This window comes from Phoca vitulina, unplaced genomic scaffold (genome assembly GCF_004348235.1).
Source record: "Phoca vitulina isolate PV1807 unplaced genomic scaffold, GSC_HSeal_1.0 scaffold39, whole genome shotgun sequence".
Lineage (NCBI taxonomy): Eukaryota > Metazoa > Chordata > Mammalia > Carnivora > Phocidae > Phoca > Phoca vitulina.
This window is the reverse complement of record NW_022589742.1, coordinates 3,863,419-3,883,886: the sequence shown is the minus strand read 5'-3', so window position 1 is coordinate 3,883,886 and position 20,468 is coordinate 3,863,419.

Genomic DNA, 20,468 nt, shown 5'->3' with positions numbered 1-20,468 from the left:
TTCTCCTGTTCTCTAACATGTTTTCATTCTCAAATTTCATTTCAGTGGCTCATCTCACCCACATTAAACTGTCTCGTATTCTTTAATTTTCACATATTCTCTTGTCCCCTTTGTCATGTTTATAAATTTCTATTTTCTCAGTCTCTCGTTTTTACTCACTCTTGCTTTCTACAGTATCATAGGTTACACTTCATTCTTGTATTTTATTCTCTATTTTCTCATTCCTTTCATTACGTTGTTCCTTTACTATATTTTCCCAAGTTTGGCTCACATTCTCTCCATTATCATTTCCCATCACTTTCTCTCAATTTATGCTTTTACACTTTCTCTGCAATCTTTCTCCCTCCCATTTTTAAAAACAATTGTTAGGTCTAACAGAATGAAGTAAGCAGAGGTTTACTGTAGTGCTCAGATGCCTGCTGGTTCATGAACTGACTGGTTAGTGGTCAATGCGCGTGAATGGTGAAGCCAAAGCTGTGGAAGCCCAGATGAAATGAGGGCAAAGACAAGCCCACTGAGGGACAATGACTATGTTTTATAATGGGGTGTGGCCAACTAAGAGCCTCTCTTTAGCTGTCAACAATCACACTATTTAGTTACAGAAATTTCTGGAAACACTAACGGGCTGGGAGAGTTCTCAATTTGAAGTTCTCAACCAATTCCACTTTGGGCACTTTGTTTCCTCACAAAATGGTTAATCTCACTGAGGCTTCTCATTGTCTTACAGGGCCCAACTAGGCCAGGAAGGGGCCCAATCCTTTCCCTATATGTCCAGTTAAAAAATCCAGAAGATGGGAAAATAGAAATAAATACAGTGCTTAGGGATGGGAAATACATCATTGCAAGCATCCTTAAGCCATAGGAGTAACTTAAAAAAAAAGCTGTAGTAGTTAAAAAAGGAAAGTTTAAACCAAGTCCTTAGATACATATATTCAAATTACAAGAATCAGATGACAGGGAAGGGATGAGCAAACAGATCCTGAAAATACAAGTTAAAGGATCATGTGAGAAGGATGTCTCAGAAATGTCAAAGTTGTATAGATACTGAAGAGAGAATACAATGTAGCCTCAATTCTATGTCTGACCACAAGGAAGACAAAATATTCAAAGTTAAGGTTTCAGTGCAGTCAGAGGATGGAGGCCACAATAGAGAAAGTCAAATAGAAGCATAGACTCTGCATAGCTTCATCTTTGTGCTTAATTGTACGAATCAGGCTAAATATAACTATGAAGATCAGTGAACCAGTCCAGAAACAAACCTGGATCTAACTAAGGAGAGACTAAGGATCTAACTAAGGAGAGACTTTAAAAAGACTATTACAGTAGGGAGAACACTTCAACCTCAGGATCTACAAGAGTGTCAAAACCAGAGAAAGGTTTCTCTTACATAAGGAGGAGTAGGCAGGACTAGCAGGAACTTTGTGGAGGAGAAGGGCAAGGGTTGGGAATGAGCCGCTTGGTAAAATCAGGAAATATTTTTCTCTGTGGTCAACCAATTCTCAGTTCTCAGAATGAACTGGTAGCGGGGGATATTTTGCACCTTGGTGCTTGCTTAAGCTTCAGGTGAGTCAAATTTCAGGGGCCTATGGGGAGAACTAAGGTTCAGTCAAGCCAATCAGAGGGTAAATAATGGTCAATCATGAGCACTTGGTGGCCAGTTAACACTACTCTCTCTACCTGGAAGCTTCTAATGGCAAATCAGTTCTGAGCAGAGAATTTAGGCTGATCACTCCATTTTTCAGCATTTATTTCTATTTCATTCAACAAATATTTTGGGAACCTATTCTATGTCAAAGCTGTGTCTTGTTTTTCTGTTCTAGTCCCCTGTGGCAATTGACCTAGGCTACCAAAGAAAATGCACACACAGAAATAGCATTAGTGATTAGGAAGGCCAAATTCCTCACATTGCAGATGACAAAAAGGAGGCTAGAACAGTGAAGTGACTTGCCCACAGTCACACAACTAACTAGTAGCAGAACAAGAACTGAATTCTAAATAATCTTAATCCTTAAACACACACACACTCACATTCACAGTTGATTATACTTCTGAAAAACTATTATGGTTACTGAGAATGGATATCCTTTTTTAAAAAGATTTTTTATTTTTAAGTAATCCCTATACCCAACGTGGGGCTCCAACACACAATCCTGAAATCAATCACATGCTCTATGGACTGAGCCAGCCAGGTGCCGGGAGAATGGATATCCTTTCGATAAGAAAAGCATTTTAGCTTGGCTATATATAGTTATATTTACTTTAACTTTGATTATATATTTTATTTCAATTATCTCTGAAATTATAAAGTCAATCTATCTTGGAACATATATATCCACAAGAGAAAAAATATTACATTTTTCCCAACACAGAAAATTACATTAGAGAAAATGGTCATAAGTCCAGGGAAATAGCAGGAGAACATTAAATTATGCTGAGGTCAGAGTTATGTTTTTGGTTTTAATTAGTCATAATATAACACAATCAGAGAATAATTTGTTGTTACTATTATTTTAACAGGATAGTTTTTCATAATGAATACTGCTCAATATAACCTAAGGTGAATCTGCTCAGAAGAATCTGTTTTGCTATTAATATTTATCAGAGCACACTGCAGAATTCACACTTTCTACGTCTGCAAACTGAAGTAAACAGAAAGCAGTAATGGACAAGATGAGATGATGAATTAGGTAGAAAGTAATCAAATCTAAAAGGAAACATTAAGTGATTAAACATGTTGTTTGCTATGCCTATTGCAGTGGAAAACAAGAATTCAAGAAATTTTTTTTATAACATGAAAGGTGGGAAAAGGTATGATAAAAGTAGTATGTCATTGAAATCTGCCACTAGTATTCTCTTTTGCTTGTTCTATTTGTTTTGTATTTTTCATATTCTTAGAAACCATTTATTTCTAGAGCTTCTAACGATATTACACTACATTATACATACTGTGATCTAGATGTCAAGATTGAACAAATATAAAATAGCTATTCCAAAGATGTATGAACTTGGCAAAAAGCAACCTCATCTCCTTAAAGCAAAGAACAATTGCCTAGAGATAAGATAATAGCATTTTGCTAACTGCAGACAATAAATAATAAAATAGAAATCACAATGGAATAATAAAACGTAGCGTTTTAGCCATCAAACATGTATTATCCCTAATGTGTGCCATATGTTGCAGATTTAAAACTATGCTTTTCATAACTACATTTTAAAAATAAGGAGATGTGTTTTAGGATAGCAAAATAGATGGCATGTTATATTATCACTCTGATGCCCCCTCCTACAACCGCTACTGTAACTTAACAAGAAAACTATGCTTTCCCTTTGATTAAAGAACTTTTGGTAAATAGAAATATACATACATATAAATAAACCCATACACACACACACACACACACACACACACGAGTTTCAATGGAAAAGGGCAAACAGCAATTAATTTTACATACACAAATCAATTTCATATTTTTAAATTACCTAACCATTTAAATAATTCAGAATAAGGTTTAAAATATGCATATACATATACATCTTTTCTTACTTTTCTTAAAGTAATCTCTACACTCGGTGTGGGCCTCAAACCCATGTCCCCAAGACCAAGAGTCACAGGCTCCACTAACAGGTGCCCCAGGAACATACACATCTATTAGAGCCAGAAGATTTGGGTTTGAGTCCTGGTTTCTAGATGACTCCAGGCAAATAAGAATCTCTCTGCACCTCACCAATTAGAAAATGGAAGTTACACCTGTCGTTATAATGAGTTCAATGAGATAATGTGTAAAAAATGCTTTGTAACTTGTTGAGATAAATACAAATAATAAAATTACTTAACTTCCCGAGCTACGCTCTCCACATGCCCCTCGATGAGCTGATTGGGTGGTTTAGATGTGAAACTGTGATTCTGTGTTTTTTTATGGTTACAAATGGTCTCAGTCTCCTCAGCCTTCAATGTAGCCTACAACATGCCGTAGGCAAAAGCATAGTTTTTGGATCCAGACCCCTGGGTTAGAATCCCAGCTACTCCTCTTGCTGTCATGTGACACAGGCATGTTGCTTCAGCTTTCTGAGCTTCAAGTAACTTATTAGTATGATGATAACGTTAGTACCTACTTGCCAGACTTGTTTGATGATTGCATGACATAATGCTTCTTGATTTCTAGCATCATTCCTGGCACAGAGTAAGCACTCAGCAAAAGGTAGTAATGTGAACAATATTGATATTTATTACCCTTTCTTGGCAATTATGTTTCCTGCTCTAAATGGCAAAATTCAAGTCCTGGGCATTTATGCCTGGGATGTTTTCATGATGAACACTGCTCAATACAACCTAAGGTGAATCTGCTCAAGGGATTTGTTTGGATATTAATATATATCGGAGGATACTGCAGAATTCACACTTTCTACACCTAGTGGTGATCTTTCTGCTTCAGATCCTTTCTTCTTAGACTGCCACTTATAATAAGGAATGTTTTCACATCTCAATGATCAATATTACAAATAGATGTCACACCAGTGAATATATATATATTCACATATATGTTCAGAGAAAGAGAGAACACTATGTTAAAGGGGAACATTTCCAAACAACCCCTAAATGACATAGATATTTGAATAACAATGCAGCAACATCCTCCACTAATGTTAACTTGTCCTTTTACTAGATGACCCAGCACTCCAAACCTAGTGATGAAAACAATGGTCAGAGATCAGTGATATCCTGTGAACTTGGGCCAACCATAAAGAACACCCAGCGTGCAGTAGTGGAAATTTGCATTTTCACACTAAGCACTAGCTTGCTTCTCCAAACTGGACTGAGAGAAGGAAGAACTTGTTACATTTGCTCTCTTGGGGAGCAGTGATTTAGAAGCCACTTGGTTTTGCAGACTGTATTTATTCACTCCTCTGGCTTTATCCCACAGAGGAGCTCACAAAATTTCTAGGGGTTTTTATATCTATTTCAAAAACTTAATAATTATGGGGGGGGAACATACACTTTGAATAGATATTGATGAGTAAAAAGTGTCATGAAAATAAAACTAAACAAAGAAAAGGGAGACAGCAGGTGCGGGGAGGGCATTATTTTCAACTGGGTGGTCAGGAAAAGCCCCACTAATACAGTCACAATTGATCAGAAACCTGAAGGTGGTGTGGGTGGGATCTACACAGCTATATGGAGGAAGGGCATTCCAGGAAGAGGAGACAGCAAGGGCAAACATCCTGAGGTACAAAGTGTGCTTGAAGTGCTTGAGGGACAGAAAAAAGAGCAGTATAGTGAAAACAGTGTAGACCAGGGGGTGAGGGAAGTGGCAAACAGACCCCATATGCAGGTTTTCACACTAACGATGTATGTATAATGCTTTCACCGAAAAAGTAGTAAAGCATTCCCAAACACACACAAAAGAAGACCTAAGTACATGAAAGGGATACCATGTTTCTACATCAGGAAACTCGCGATCAGGATAGAACAATATCACAGTTTCCCAAATTGATATATACTTTCAATGAAATGTCAATCAAATTTCTACAGACTTTTACAGGAATTTGATAAGTTGATTCTAAATTGTATTTAGAGAAATAGTGATACAAGGATGGCCGAGTCACCCAGATATTCCTGTAAAAGATGGGTAGATTTGATCTACAAAATACCATGATTTTTATAAAACTTTAGAAATTAAAACAGTGTGTTGTAATAATTGTTCTTGCCCCATGCAATCTCTCTGAATTTGTCTCCCCTTTGTTCATTCCACTCCCAGCTATACTGGCCTCTTTGCATTGCTATCCTCTTCGGATAGCTGTTCCATCTACCTGCTAGGTTGTATCCTCAGATATCTGTTGTGACTCACCTTGTTATCTTTTTTAGGTCTCCACTAAGATCAGTGAGGTCTTCCCTGACTATCGTATTTAAATAGCAATCCTCAACCTATCTGACACTTCCTATCTTCTGTCTCTGCTTTATTTTTCTTCACAGCACTTGTCAACATTTGATATTTTATACACTTTAATTATTTATAACTTTATTGATGCTCTCCTCCACTAGACTGGAAGTTCTAGAAGGGCAGGTAGTTTTCTCTTGTGTTCACTGATAAAATCTAATGATCTAGACAAGTGCTTGGCCCATAGCGGATGCTTAGCATTGGTTGAAGGGATGAATGAGTAAATGAATGATATTGGTGCAGTGATAATACTTAACTGCAATACAAAAGACAAAACCCAGTGCCACATGACACCGTGGCACGGGGTGGGGGTGGGGGTGGGGGAGATTGAAATCCAAAGATAGGCCCCAAAGATACATAAAAATTTGATAGATGACAGGTGACATTGCAGATCAGTGGGAAAACCACAAAAATAAACATAATGCGGTTTGCTGGAACAACTGTTTTCCATATGGAAGAAATGTAAATGGATCTCTACCTCAAACCACACATAAAAATCCACTTAAGATATATGAAATACCTAAATCAGAAATGTAAAACTCTAAATATCTTTGAATTAAATATGCAATTCATTTTATAACTTGGGTAGGGAAATTATTCTAAAACCAGGCAAAAAACAGTATTCATAAGGGGGAAGTTTGCTAAATTAAATTACATTAAAACTTAGAATTTATGTTTTCCAAAAAAACCATAAAACAACTGAAAAGAACAATTCCAATTGGAATAATATATTTGCTACACATAGAACCAGCAAAAAGTTAGTTTCCAGAATATTTTTTAAAGTTGTCATGAACAGACACTTCTCCAAAGAAGACATACAAATGGCTAACAGACACATGAAAATATGTTCAACATCACTAGCCATCAGGGAAATACAAATCAAAACCACAATGAGATGCCACTTTATACCAGTTAGAATGGCAAAAATTAACAAGACAGGAAACAGCACGTATTGGCGAGGATGTGGAGAAAGGCAAACCCTCTTACACTGTTGGTGGGAATGCAAGCTGGTACAGCCACTCTGGAAAACAGTGTGGATAAAGAAGATGTGGTTCATATATACATATTACTCAGCCATCAGAAAGGATGAATACCCACAGTGTAAGAGGGTAACTTCACACATTGACATGGATGAGTCTTAGAAACATGATGTTGAATGAAAAGCGAAGTCAGAATATATACAGATTGATACCATTTTATTAAGTTTTAAAAGAGGAAAAAATTGGGCGCCTGGGTGGCTCAGTTGGTTAAGCGACTGCCTTCGGCTCAGGCCATGATCACAGGGTCCTGGGATCGAGTCCCACATCGGGCTCCTGGCTCAGTGGGGAGCCTACTTCTCCCTCTGACCCTATCCCCTCTCATGCTGTTTCTCTCTCTCTCTCTCAAATAAATAAATAAATAAATAAATAAAATCTTTAAAACAGGAAAAAATTAACAATATTGTTTAGGATGTATATAAAAACTGGTTAAAACTGAGCACTCATGAGAATAAAAACATTTTTTTTTTTAATAACAGCTACCTCTGGGAGGGCGTTGCTATCAGGTGGAATTGCTATGCCGAGGACAAAGACACACTAAACACCATTGGTAATTTCCTGATCTTAAATTGGGTGGTGGATTCATGGGTGTTAATTTATCATCACGTTTCATGATTTACATAAGCATAACAAATTATTTTGTGTGTTTTGAATATTATCTAGTGATGCAGTTGTTCGATAAAATGGCTCAAAACAGGGATTTCTGTTCAGCAAAAGACACGTAATCTTAACAAACAGGTAATAGATTGGGAGATGAAATGTTCATTGTCAAAATCTGATAAAGGATTAGTATCTAGACTATATAAGATATTCAAATTAACAGCAAAACAAACTCTTGAGATACTGATAGGAAAAATGGACAAAAATATGAATAATCAATTCGCAGAAATGGAAAACTGAATATATAACACCAGTGATCAAAGAAATGAAAATGAAACAATGAACTAACATTTGACCTCCATACTCCTGTAAAAAACGTGAAAATCTGATATCAAATGCTGGGAGGTAACATGTCCTCTCATGTACATCGAAATGTACTCTAGTGTAGCCATTCTGGAAAGCAATCTGGCAGAACTTAGTGAAATTAAGTATATACATACTGTGTGATCCAGCAGCCCCCACTCCTGGAATATCGCTCTAAAGAAACTCACACTGCAGGACCATAAAAGGGTAAGTACAAGGATATTCACCACAGAGTTGTTTGTGGTATTGAAAGTTGGAGGCAACCAAGGTGTTCATCACCAAGGGCGTGGATAAAAAAAAAATGTGGATATGTACTATGTAATACTCTGCAGCAGTAGAAGCAATAAATTAGATTGCCTTAGAGCCCCCCTTGGGTAGAACTTAGAAACAGCACTGAGTGAAAACATCAGAAGCCACAATGCCTATCATAATACCATCTATATAAATTTTTTAAAATACAAGAATACTGTATTCTTGACAGACACAGGATCTTGAAAATATAAAACAATGAAATCTTGCATGTTCTTTCTCTTTCCAGCAGAACTTGTTCTTGCAACTTTTGGTTTCAAAATTGTATGTGTTTTGGTTTTGAGCCCAAGGATAACTTACCTGTGAAATCCACCTGAAATGGACTGATTCATGATAGTGGCTGAATCAATCCAGGACACTGTGTAAATTACTCAACAGTTGGCACCTGGCATAGGAAGAAGGGAGGAAAGAGGTTGATGTAGGTTTGTGTTCAAAGGTCACTGTTCTCAGAAAATTGAAGGAACAGAAAATTTCTGGTATTTTCCATAAATAATTTTGTAGCAATTTTGTTAACAGAAAAAGGAGTAAAACATCTTTGTAGCTAAAAACAACGGTTCATAAAATATAGTATGGAGCAGGACAATACCAATACTGCATTATGTTTACAGCACAGTATTTTCTCATGCAACCCTCCAACCCTCCCCATGACCCTGTGAGACAACTGGGGCAGGAACGCAGATCTATGTGACTCCTATTAAGGCTTAAAAAAATAAGATGCTCTATATGAAAGTGATCTGTTAACTTCACTTACTGGCCAATATATTAATAACAACAATTGTGTTATAAATTCAAAGCTCCGTTACACTTTGTTTTATAAGTACTGTACTTTCACCTGCATTGATTGTGAGACACCCTAAAAAAAGCTCTAAGTTAGGCAGCTATTATCAGTCCCAGTTTACAGAATGAAAAACCGTGTTCCAGAAAAGTTGTCATCTAGCTAGTAAATTACAAAAGAGGTACTAAAAACATCTATCTTCTGACTAGACAAGGGAGAAATTCAGTATTCGTTAATTTGCATGAAGCATTTTCAAGACAAAGGAAGTAGCAGAAACTGAATATATGTGTTAAACTGAGCACAGAATCTCCTTCATGTTAAATTCTCAATTTATTAGAGAATTTGAGGGACTGACTTCAGTTCCTAGAAACTCAGTAAAGTTACCAACCAGTAAAGGTAATTGGTAATAAATGATGTGATGTTTTAATATTACCATCACATATCCTGAGCAGGTTCTGAAATATTAAATTAAGAATGATGATATTCTTCCAGAAGATATGAAAAGATAGTTCTATTTTGTGTGGTAAAATTTCCACTTGGTTCATGTTTTATTAATAAAAATTAGCTAACTGTGGCACTCACATCTTTCTAAAAATATTATTCTAGAAAGACTTGACAATGGGATGCTGCACATACTCAGTAAGTGACTACCACAGACGAAAAGATAGCACTTACATTTTCTTCAGTAATTCTAGGATAATTAGCTATTGAAAGGGGTTATATATTTATCAGAACCATTCCAACACGTAATTCAAATGTCCTCGTTTTCAAATTTTCTCTCACAAATAAACCCAGATGGCTTTTTGAAATATTTATTCAAAGTTCTAAATTTACATGTAAATTCATTTTTAACAATTTTTTGTCAAGTCTGGTTACACACACATCTAGGTAGATATACATTTTCTCAGAGGCTGCCACCACAAAAGATATTTCTTTTAAACTGGAACACAATTCCAAGTTGTATTATAATCAACACATAAATTGAGGAATTCAATAGGAATCACTGTGCTACAGATGGTTATTTTTATTTTTTTTTTTCATTTTATTTGGCAGCAAGTGGCCTGCCTTATGACTTCACAATATTGCTATGATAGTCATTTATAAGATCAATTTCTGTACCACTACATGTAGGCTGCTTAATTTCTGTGTAAGACTGACTTGCTTCTTGAAATATATCCTAGATTCATTTGAATTTTATTAACTTGCAATCCCAAGTGTTTTGTCATACCAATTACTTAGTTATAGTATGAATCAGAAGGAAGACTGCATAGTGTTCATAGCTAGGGAATTGCATTCAGTGAGACTTCCCGAGTCTAGTTGACAGTGGTGTCTTTAATATGGCTAAATCAAGATACTAAAAAAGAAGTGATTGCATCCTGTTCACTTGATTTACTTGGGCAGTGTGAGGACTCCACACAGGCCCTAAAATATCACCATGAACTCCTTAATTTTGCCTGGTGATAAAGCGTTGAAGAATGAGGGGCCAGGGAGCCTAATTTTCATTTACTGACATTCTTAACCTCGGGAGGTTTGGCTTTCATTCGAGCTATAAATGTGACTATGTCAGTCTGAATGTTTATTGCATAATTTTAAATACACTTCTCCCAAGATATTTCTCTTTGGAGATGAATTTTACACAAAATATGCACAATTATAGCACAAGTCCAAAAGAAGGTGAGGTCTGTGGAGCAACAAGCGAGTAGAGAAAAATCCAATTACCTAATGAGAATAGGCTACCTCCGGGGCTGCATAACTCAAAGGGATGTCATTACCAGAGATTATGATATGAACAATGTTCCCTGTGTTTGTGCAGTAAATAAAAATATATGTGCAGAAATATAAATGGGCTGATTGATGATGAAACGGTAGCTCAGGTCTGTAAGTCAATTTTCTCCAGGCTTCAAGAGATCGGCAGGACAAGCTGAGTGGGATTAACAATACCAACCCGAATGTCTTATCCTCTTATGTTACCCACTCCGGAAGGACCTCAGCCTCTGGTTCAGATCCCCACACTTTCAAGTATTTCTGGAAATTCCCAAAGGGGATCGCGCATTTTTCTCATGAACAAGTCCAGGCAGCTCTGTACACCACCTGCATTTGCTCTTAACTTTCGCCACGCTGACTGAGCGCTGCGGCCTCTGAGCCGCCCTGCCGCTCTCTCCTGCTGGACACGGCAGGCTTCCGCCCGAGCTCCCAGTCTTGTGCCCGGCACTAGTCTCCCACAGACCCTCCCGCCGTCTCCTGCTGGGCTCTGCCACCGCTGCGCTAGAACCCTTAAATGATCGAACTTGTCTGTGGCGAATGGGAGAGAATGCTCAACTTCTCTGCATTACATTCTGTCAGAGAGGACACACATCTGAGCAGTGAAACAGCCCTTTGCATATTCATCTACGGTTATCTCTCTGCTGAGGACTCTGGCATCCACGCAAAGGGAACTGGACCAGGGAAATCCTGAGTAATAGCTTCCAAACTCTCCTTAAAACCTCTCCTCTCCCCCAACAACTAAGGCTAAGGCAGTGGGTCAAGCTTGTTAGACCCGCTTCTTTCTTCCATTTCCGTGTGTTTTTGCTCAGGAGGCCCTCAGTGAACCATGTGGTCTTCTAACGGTTATTGCCACAGTCCATCAAACAAGTTTAGAGAACTGCGCAAACCATTGATGGACACTGCTTTAGGCTACACAGCCTGGGAGTCCAAGTACAAGTGTATGCCATACGTTAGAGGTTACAAAATATTTTCACACGCATTCTGTCCTCACCACAACCCTGTGAAGTACACTAGGTTTTGCTATGAAGAAACACAAATTCAGAGAGGAAATGTTATTTGATCAAGGTCACCTAAACAGCTTGATAACATGAGGCAAGTAGAATCTTTCCTCTGCAAGACTCATTATTTTGTTGGTTTGCCCTTGTTAGGGGGGCTATTTCATTTCACTTGGAAAACCTCCTGCTGAATTAGGGCACCAAAGTAAGAGATGCTAAAAAAATGCAATGTTTAGACCCTGTCAACAGACCTACTATATCATCTACATAGGCAAGTCATAAGAGCATTAAGTAATGATCACCATCGCCTGATACAATAGCCCATGCCTAAGGCAGCTAAACTTGGACCAACCAGGTTAACAGGCTGACAACCTTACAGAGAGGTTTCAGTAGACTGGTGAGAAAAGGAACAGAGAGTGGTTTAAGTAGACTGGTGAGAAAAGAAACAAGTTTGCAAAGATTTGAAGAGAAAAGAAGGACAAGAGCTCAGAAAACAGGACTAGATAATTTTGAGAAGCTTGAGCTATTTATTTCAAGAAGCTTAAACTATTCAAAGCATGAAGGATATAGGTGAGGATGCATATAGCGCAAAAAATCTTTCCTATTTAGGAAAGAAAGTGATTGACTGTGCTCGATGACAAAGAAGAAGTAGCTAGTGGAGAAGGCTGAGTGTACAAAAGAGAAAGAAGACATTCTTAATGGAGTAAGGCCCAAAGAAGGCAGAAGAGAGTGGATGGAATGCACGTTGTCGTGGGTTTAGCCTAGGAGTAAAGATACCACAGAATAGAAAGAAAGGAGAAACGAAAAGACAAAAGGAAATTTCAACTTTAATAGTTGCTGGAGGTTTCAATAGTTTACTTAACCTAGTTTTACTTTAATAATTTAATGAATATGCATAAGTAAAAATGAAAGTGAACACTCCCCATCCTAAGAGTCATTATGGAAAAGTAGAAATAGCCACAGGAGTGGATTTGGAGTTCAAGTCCAAATTGTGATGCATGGCTTGACTCCTACAACATGATGCTACCTACCTAAAAGACTGTTTTGAGGACCAGGGCGCCTGGGTGGCTCAGTTGGTTAAGCGACTGCCTTCGGCTCAGGTCATGATCCTGGAGTCCCTGGATCGAGTCCCTGGATCGAGTCCCGCATCGGGCTCCCTGCTCGGCAGGGAGTCTGCTTCTCCCTCTGACCCTCCCCTCTCTCATGTGCTCGCTCTCTCTCATTCTCTCTCTCTCAAATAAATAAATAAATAAATAAATAAATAAAAGACTGTTTTGAGGACCCAATGAGACAACAAACACGTTTATGCTTTTTAAGTTACAACGGTAAAGAGTAGTTTATTTTTATTAACCACACTTTTTTCTGAAGCTAAAAACCAGCCAAGACTACCAACTTTAATGCCAAGCAGACAGGATTCCAGCTGCCATAAATTATCAGAGAAATGGGCACTTCCCCTCTAAATTCACATACAGAATATAAGACAGGATTCCTCCCAAAATGCAGCAAGACCATAAAGGGACACATTTCATTCAACTCTCAATACTCAAGATACATGCAAGTTTCTTCAATTAGTTCAGGGTATAGTGCCCAAATCACCAAAGTGTGAGTTTTGAACAAGACATTTCATATTTTTTCTGGTCAACTGTAGGGTGGTTCACCACTAAATCCACCTCAGTAACTAGCACAGAATGGGCACTAAAAGAATATTTGTTTAGAGAAGGAGTTAGTTGCCTCCAGCAGACTTACCAGCATTCACAGCAAAGCAATTTGGGGAAAATCACAGAAAAGGCAAAAGAAAGAAGAGCTATAAATATTTATAATTGAGTCCATCTTGCATCACATTCATTACACTGTGTGTCTGTCACTACCCCGAGGCTGAGGCAAAGATAAACCCAGACTATGGTTATTTCTTGTTACTTGCCTCTTCACCTCCCCAGCCCCACTCCAGTCCCTAACACTGTGCTTAGGCCATAGTGGATGCACCGTAAAAGATGTCATATTGAATTAAGGGGAAATTCCCTTTTATTAGATTCAAATACTTTATCTTCTAATATTTTAATTACTGTTTAAAAAACATAATAAACATAACAAAGCAGGCCACTGTACTGCTGACACATTTCTGTGTCTCATAGAATAATCAGCAACAGCAATAATATTGTCTCCCATTCACTGATGGCCAAATAATTTATAAATATTATCACTGATCCTCACAATTCTATAAGATCAGCATGATTAGCTTTATATTATAGATGAAAAAATGAGACACAGACAGATTTCCCATGGCCACACTGGTATAAATGGTGGATTGGTGCTCAAGCCTAGGGGTGTCTGATTTTGAAGGCCATTCTCTTCCCACTCTGCCATATTTTCTACCCAAAAGAGTTGAAGGTAAAAGAACTGATGTCAGTATCAGAATTACAGTTTTGTTCAAATTAGTCGATAAGTCTAACTTTTTACACTCACTTGACAAGATCCAGTACACGACGGTCTGCAGTGAGACATTGACCCAGTGGCTCAGTAGCACGGGCAACTGGGCCAACACAATGGAAAAAGAACATATTGGCAAGACTTAAGCCCAAAATTCCTCAGAACCTTTTCCTCCATTCCTGTTAGTGGAATCTCAAGTGGAAAGTGTGGCATTAATCTTATTTTTCAATTTGCGGCACATTGTAATTATTAGTCTTTGTAAAGCCCTTTTTTATTTTACATATACTTATTTATTCTTTTTTAGCCCCAATCTGCTCTCCCATTCTTCTCCCACCAAAGATAACCATTGTAATTGATTTAACACACACCCCTTTATTCATATGTCTTGTAAACTGTCTATCTTTCTGTGTACACGTATTTTTAAATTTATGTAAGTGGTTTTGGGTTATGATTTCATCCTCTTCCTTGCTATTTTCCCTCAGCATTTTGCTATATGTAGATTTAGTCCTTTCTATCTGCCACACCCACTACATTTACCTAACCACTCCCCTAGTAATAGACAAGATTGCATCCAAATCCCTCCCACAGCCAAAAATAAAATAAAAACCACAACAAATATCTTTGTATACATCCATGCCTGGACCTTTGTGTAATGCTTTTTGGGACACTCAGCAAAACTACTGGGTCCACAAGTATGTGTATCTCTATTGTACTTTGACTAAATGCCAGCAGTATGCTTTCCAGAAAATGACTCACCAATGTGGACACCACCAGCAGGGCATGAGGGTTCCCTTCTCACCACATTCCCACAAACACGTGGTATGATCAGGCTTTGTATGTTTCATCATTCTAATGGATTAAAAATATGTTATTTTTTCTTAATTTTCATTTCTGATTCATAGTCTTGTTAGCCTCTTGGTTTTCTACTTCTGTAGAATGGCAGTTCATGCCCTTTGCCAGTCTTTCACTTGAGGTTACTGTTTTACATTCATATTGATTTGGAAGAGTCTCTTGAATAATCTATATATTCATTTTCGTTTTAGACACTGCCAAGTATCTTCTCTCACTCTATCACATTTCTATTAATATTGTCCATGGTCTGTTCTGTTAAAGAGAAATCTTTAATTTTAGTAAGTGTAATTAAATTCATCAGATTTTTGCCTTATATTTGGCACTTTTGGAGTTTTCTTTAAAAAATCAGTCAATTTGGGCTATTATAACAAAATATAAAAAACAGAAATTTGTTTCCCACAGTTCTGGAGACTGGAAGTCTGAAATCAGGGTCGCAGACTGCTGACTTCTTTTTGTAGCCTCACATGGTGGAAAGAAAGTGAGCTAGCTCTCTAAGGTCTCTTTGATATGGGCACTAATGGTCCTTTCCTGAGGGTTCCATCATCATGACCTAACTACCTCCAAAAGATCCCACCACCAAATACCATCACTTTGGGGATTATGCTTCAACAAATGAATTTTAAGGGTACACCAATATTCAGTCCATAGCAAATTCCTTCTCCAAACCTAGATAATAAAGATAATCTTCAGTTCTTCTAGTCACTTTATAGTATTTCTTTCACATTTAGGTCATTAATTCATCCACTGTCCCACATTATATATGGTGGTGGAGAGGAAATCAGGTCTATCTTTCCCCTCCAGATAATGAGCTTATTTTCCTAATATCATTTATTAAACAATCTTCCTTTACCCATAATTCATTATCTCCCTTTTTTGTTTTAAAGATTTTATTTATTTATTTGTTAGGGAGAGAGAGAGAGCACATGCACATACGTGCAGGGGGAGGAACAGAGGGAGAAGCAGACTCCCTGCCGAGCAAGGAGCCCAATTAAGGACTCCATCCCAGGACCCTGGGATCATGATCTGAGCCCAAGGCAGACATTTAACCGACTAAGTTACCCAGGCGCCCCCATTGCCTCCCTTTTATTGCATATTGAGCTCCCATATAAATGGTACTTAGATTCCACTGAATTTCATTTAAAAGCATGATAATAGTTTTATTTTAAATATCCACAGTATATTAAGAATTGAACCATTACAACTGTGTAAACTCATAAAGATAAATTTAAACCATCAACTTAAAATACATGAGAGGGTATATCATATTTCAAAATTCTGTTCAGGGTATGAGAGGAAAAAAAAGTTCATCAACCATGGTTGAAATACTTATTTCCCCTCCATGAATTCTCTGAGGTGCATTTTATAGGAGTGAGCCAGAAGCCTTTGCTAGTTCTTCATCTTGTCAAGTTTCTTGGATTTTATAAGTACATTTTTGCTCTCCTGACAACTAAGTTCCTAGGGAACTGAGCGTTAATTTGTTAATAATATGCTCAAGGAGGTTTCACCAAACCAAAAGAAAGGATGTTAAAAGAAAAACAATAGAAAGAGTCTCATGTCACATGCATCTGCATACTCAGTGCCTGGAAAAAAACAAAGAAGGTTGCTGCATGCATCTATTGTGCTCTAATTCACGTCAAGTATGTTCACAGGGGAACTACTCAAGAACACTTTACTGCCTTTGTTTACAACTCTCTATCACGGTTTTTATGAAGGAAAACCTTTGTAAAGTGCCCACGAAGGAGAATTTCACATGATTATATTAATGATTTCATGTACCTTTAGGCTACACTTATACAAGCCACCCTTAATCACTTCTTTCATTTACTGTGGCTTCAATTGTCGATATAACAGGTGTTTGAAAGATATGTCTTAAGTAAAAATCAAGTTTTAGCTCTAAGAGATTTTCCTATCTGTCTGGAGGAGACATGACAAAGTTTTCATTTTGTCTTCTATTTTGGACATTCCCCATAGTTTATATGGATGCTGGTAGAAGTGTTTCTGTTAGCTCACTTCTCCTCCTGTATTTCAGACCATGAAATCCTTTGCATGGTGTCTGATATGAGAAGCATTTAGTTATAGCTCCATGTTTGTATAATAGCCAATATATTGTCCATAAGCCAAGAGTCAGGGGTGGAATTTGACTATTAGGGAGTGTTTACTTATTCCATAAGGATGCATTTTCTTAAGAGTTGTGTACATTATCATATAACCAGGGCCTCAAATCCTGAGTGAGTATTATTAAGTGAATTATTTTTCATTTAGGATAACCAGTGGAAAATCCTCCATAAAAAGTAGGAATATTCCACAAGCCCCCTTCCAAAAGCATGAGGTTTTTGCACAAGGAAGTCTCAACCAAGACAAATTCAGGCTAGAAGATGGCAGACTCTGGAATGATAGTCCGATCTGATTCCAAACCTTTCACCCACATCTTAGTGCTCCCCAGTATACCAGATAGAAATGGAATAAAATTCAGGTTCAAAAGATGTGATTTTTTAATTCAAATGTCTTAATATGTCCCCCAAAGCCTAACTGAAAAAAATGTCTGTTCTCTTTATTTATCTCCTGTCTTCCTTTGCAATACCTATATTTTGCTCATAAAAACAAAATAATGCCAATTGCTAGGAGAAATATTTAGATGTGAAAGAAGAAATGAAAAATTACAAAAAAAGACTTGAAAAGTGATTTAAAAGTGCAGGGGTAAAAAAGGCTCGGAGAAACCTTGTCCATTTCACTCATCGCATATAGTACTTAGCCCAATAAGGGCACTTACTATTTTTTAGTAGAGAAGAAGAGAGATAAAATGTGCCCCCCAAACCAGGCAGATGAGTATGGACAAATAAATATTTACAGTCATATACTTTTTCATTAAATAAAGCCACAGGCTGCACATAAATACAGCTGACCCTTGAGTAACATGGGGGTAGGGGTGCCAACCTCCCCCATACACAGTCAAAAATCCATGTATAGCTTTTGACTCCCCCAAAATTTAACCACTATTGTTAAGCTACTGTTGACCAGAAACAGTACAGATACATAGTCAACTGACACACATTTGGTATGCTCTATGTATTCTATACTGTATTTTTACAAGAAGGTAAGCTAGAGAAAAGATAATGCTATGAAGGAGAAAAGATAATGCTATGAAGGAAATTATAAGGAAGAAAAAACACATTTACAGTACTGCACTGTATTTATCAAAAAACATCTGCATAGGGCGCCTGGGCGGCTCAGTCGGTTAAGCGTCTGCCTCCGGCTCAGGTCATGATCCCAGGGTCCTGGGATCGAGCCCCGCATCAGGCTCCCTGATCAGCGGGAAGCCTGCTTCTCCCTCTCCCACACCCCCTGCTTGTGTTCCTTCTCTCCCTGTGTCTCTCTCTGTCGAATAAATAAATAAAATCTTAAAAAAAAAAATCTGCATATATGTTAACCTGCACAGTTCAGTATACTGTATATCTAAGGAAAGGAAGCATGGGTTGTAATAACAGTATTACCTTTGTGGTCTCAGTTTCCCCGTTTATGAACTTAAGGCACTGTAAAGTATGATTGCCAACGATGCCTTACAATTTCTGATTCTCAATTGCTTTACTGACATGTATGCTGTACATAACAATATAAATTTCTGGTTATGTTCAAAGTTCCAAAAAAGCAAACTACAATCTTTATCTGATTCAAATAAAAAAAAGTACTTGAAGATTAAACACTAGCTGCTATGACATTTCCCAGCATTATTAGAGTTAGGTTATAATCTCTGTAAGAAAAATTCTAGGACACTGATGATTAATAAGATGGAGTGGAAAGCTCAGTGAGAGCTTGTATTGTGTGAACTATTATTAGATTTTAAAGGCAATGGGGAAATCCACCTGAGAATTTGGGCAGATGCCCTTGAATTCATGTGCTTAATATTAATTTTTATTCCTAAGTAGCTATATAGCAGAGGTCATTGAAAAGGCCCACCATCATGTGCTGCAGTCTTTAGAGATTAAAAATACTCCTTACCTAATATCACTGGATGCATGTGAATCAAGAAAAGAAATGTCTTACAGACTACTATGCCAACAGTAGAGATTATTTTAGTTTCTTATAGTCAGCTCCTTTTATCCTGAAGAAATGCAAAATTCTCACATATTAATATACCAATCCCTTAGGTCCCACTACCTGCTGAAATCCACTTTGGATTTCACGAACAAAGCAGTCTACCAATTTGAACTGTTTGAGTTTCTCAGTAAACTTAATATGGTACCCAAGACCCATGACAACACAGTGTCCATCAAGAGTTACTCATGAGGGGCGCCTGTTTGGCTCAGTTGGTTAAGCTTCTGCCTTCAGCTCAGGCCATGATCTCGGGATCCTGCAATCAAGCCCCGTGTCCACTTTGCACTCAGCAGGGAGTCTGTTTGTCCCTCTCCCTCTGCCCCTCCTCTCGCTTGTGCTCTCTCTCTCAAATAAATAAATAAAATATTTAAAGAAGAATTACTCGTGAGTGAAAGTATACATTGTATTCATTGATCTTGAAAGCAGGCAAAGTACCATCAAGCCTGATGTGTGAGTTAGTCACCTGGTTTTGAAGGTCCAGGGGTGAGGCAGACAAAATGAGGGTAAACCTTAGTATGTCTATGCTATAAACCAAGAAAGGCCAAGGCTAGTGTGAGGTGAGTGGGGGACCCACCTTAAATGCAAAATTAAGGGGGATGCCACAAAACTCAGTAAGCAAGATAATATTTTAATGCAGTATTTAAAAAATCAAAAATAGGGCACCTGGGTGGCTCAGTTGGTTAAGCGACTGCCTTCGGCTCAGGTCATGATCCTGGAGTCCCGGGATCGAGTCCCGCATCGGGCTCCCTGCTCAGCGGGGAGTCTGCTTCTCCACTCTGACCCTCCTCCCTCTCATGCTCTCTGTCTCTCGTTCTCTCTCTCGCAAATAAATAAAATCTTAAAAAATAAAATAAAATAAAATAAATAAATCAAAAATATTTTTAAAACATGATTAAAAAAATCCAAGCTTTTAAATATGGATACCACTCAATCTGGCAACATCTTAAATTTTGCATCTCAGTTGAGTGTCTCACTCACCTCAGCCAGGTTCCAGCCCTGAAATCATGCCTGAAAAGTGAGTCTCTAATGCTGACTGAAGTTTGAGGCAATTGCTGAAGACTTCCCTCTTCATCTGACATTAACCTGTATAGATATGGCACCTGCAAATATACTCATTAAAAATCCCTCTTGATAAATGAGTCTACATACTCTACAAGAATTAGTTTAATCCTAATTTCATTCAAATTGCTATAGAGTCAGTTTGCAACAATTTTTTTTTCAAATAAACAACACTTGCAGAGATTCTGAGAAATAAATTACTCCTAAAGAATAATATTTTGATCAGTCAAGTGAAAATGAATTGGAAATACTCTATATG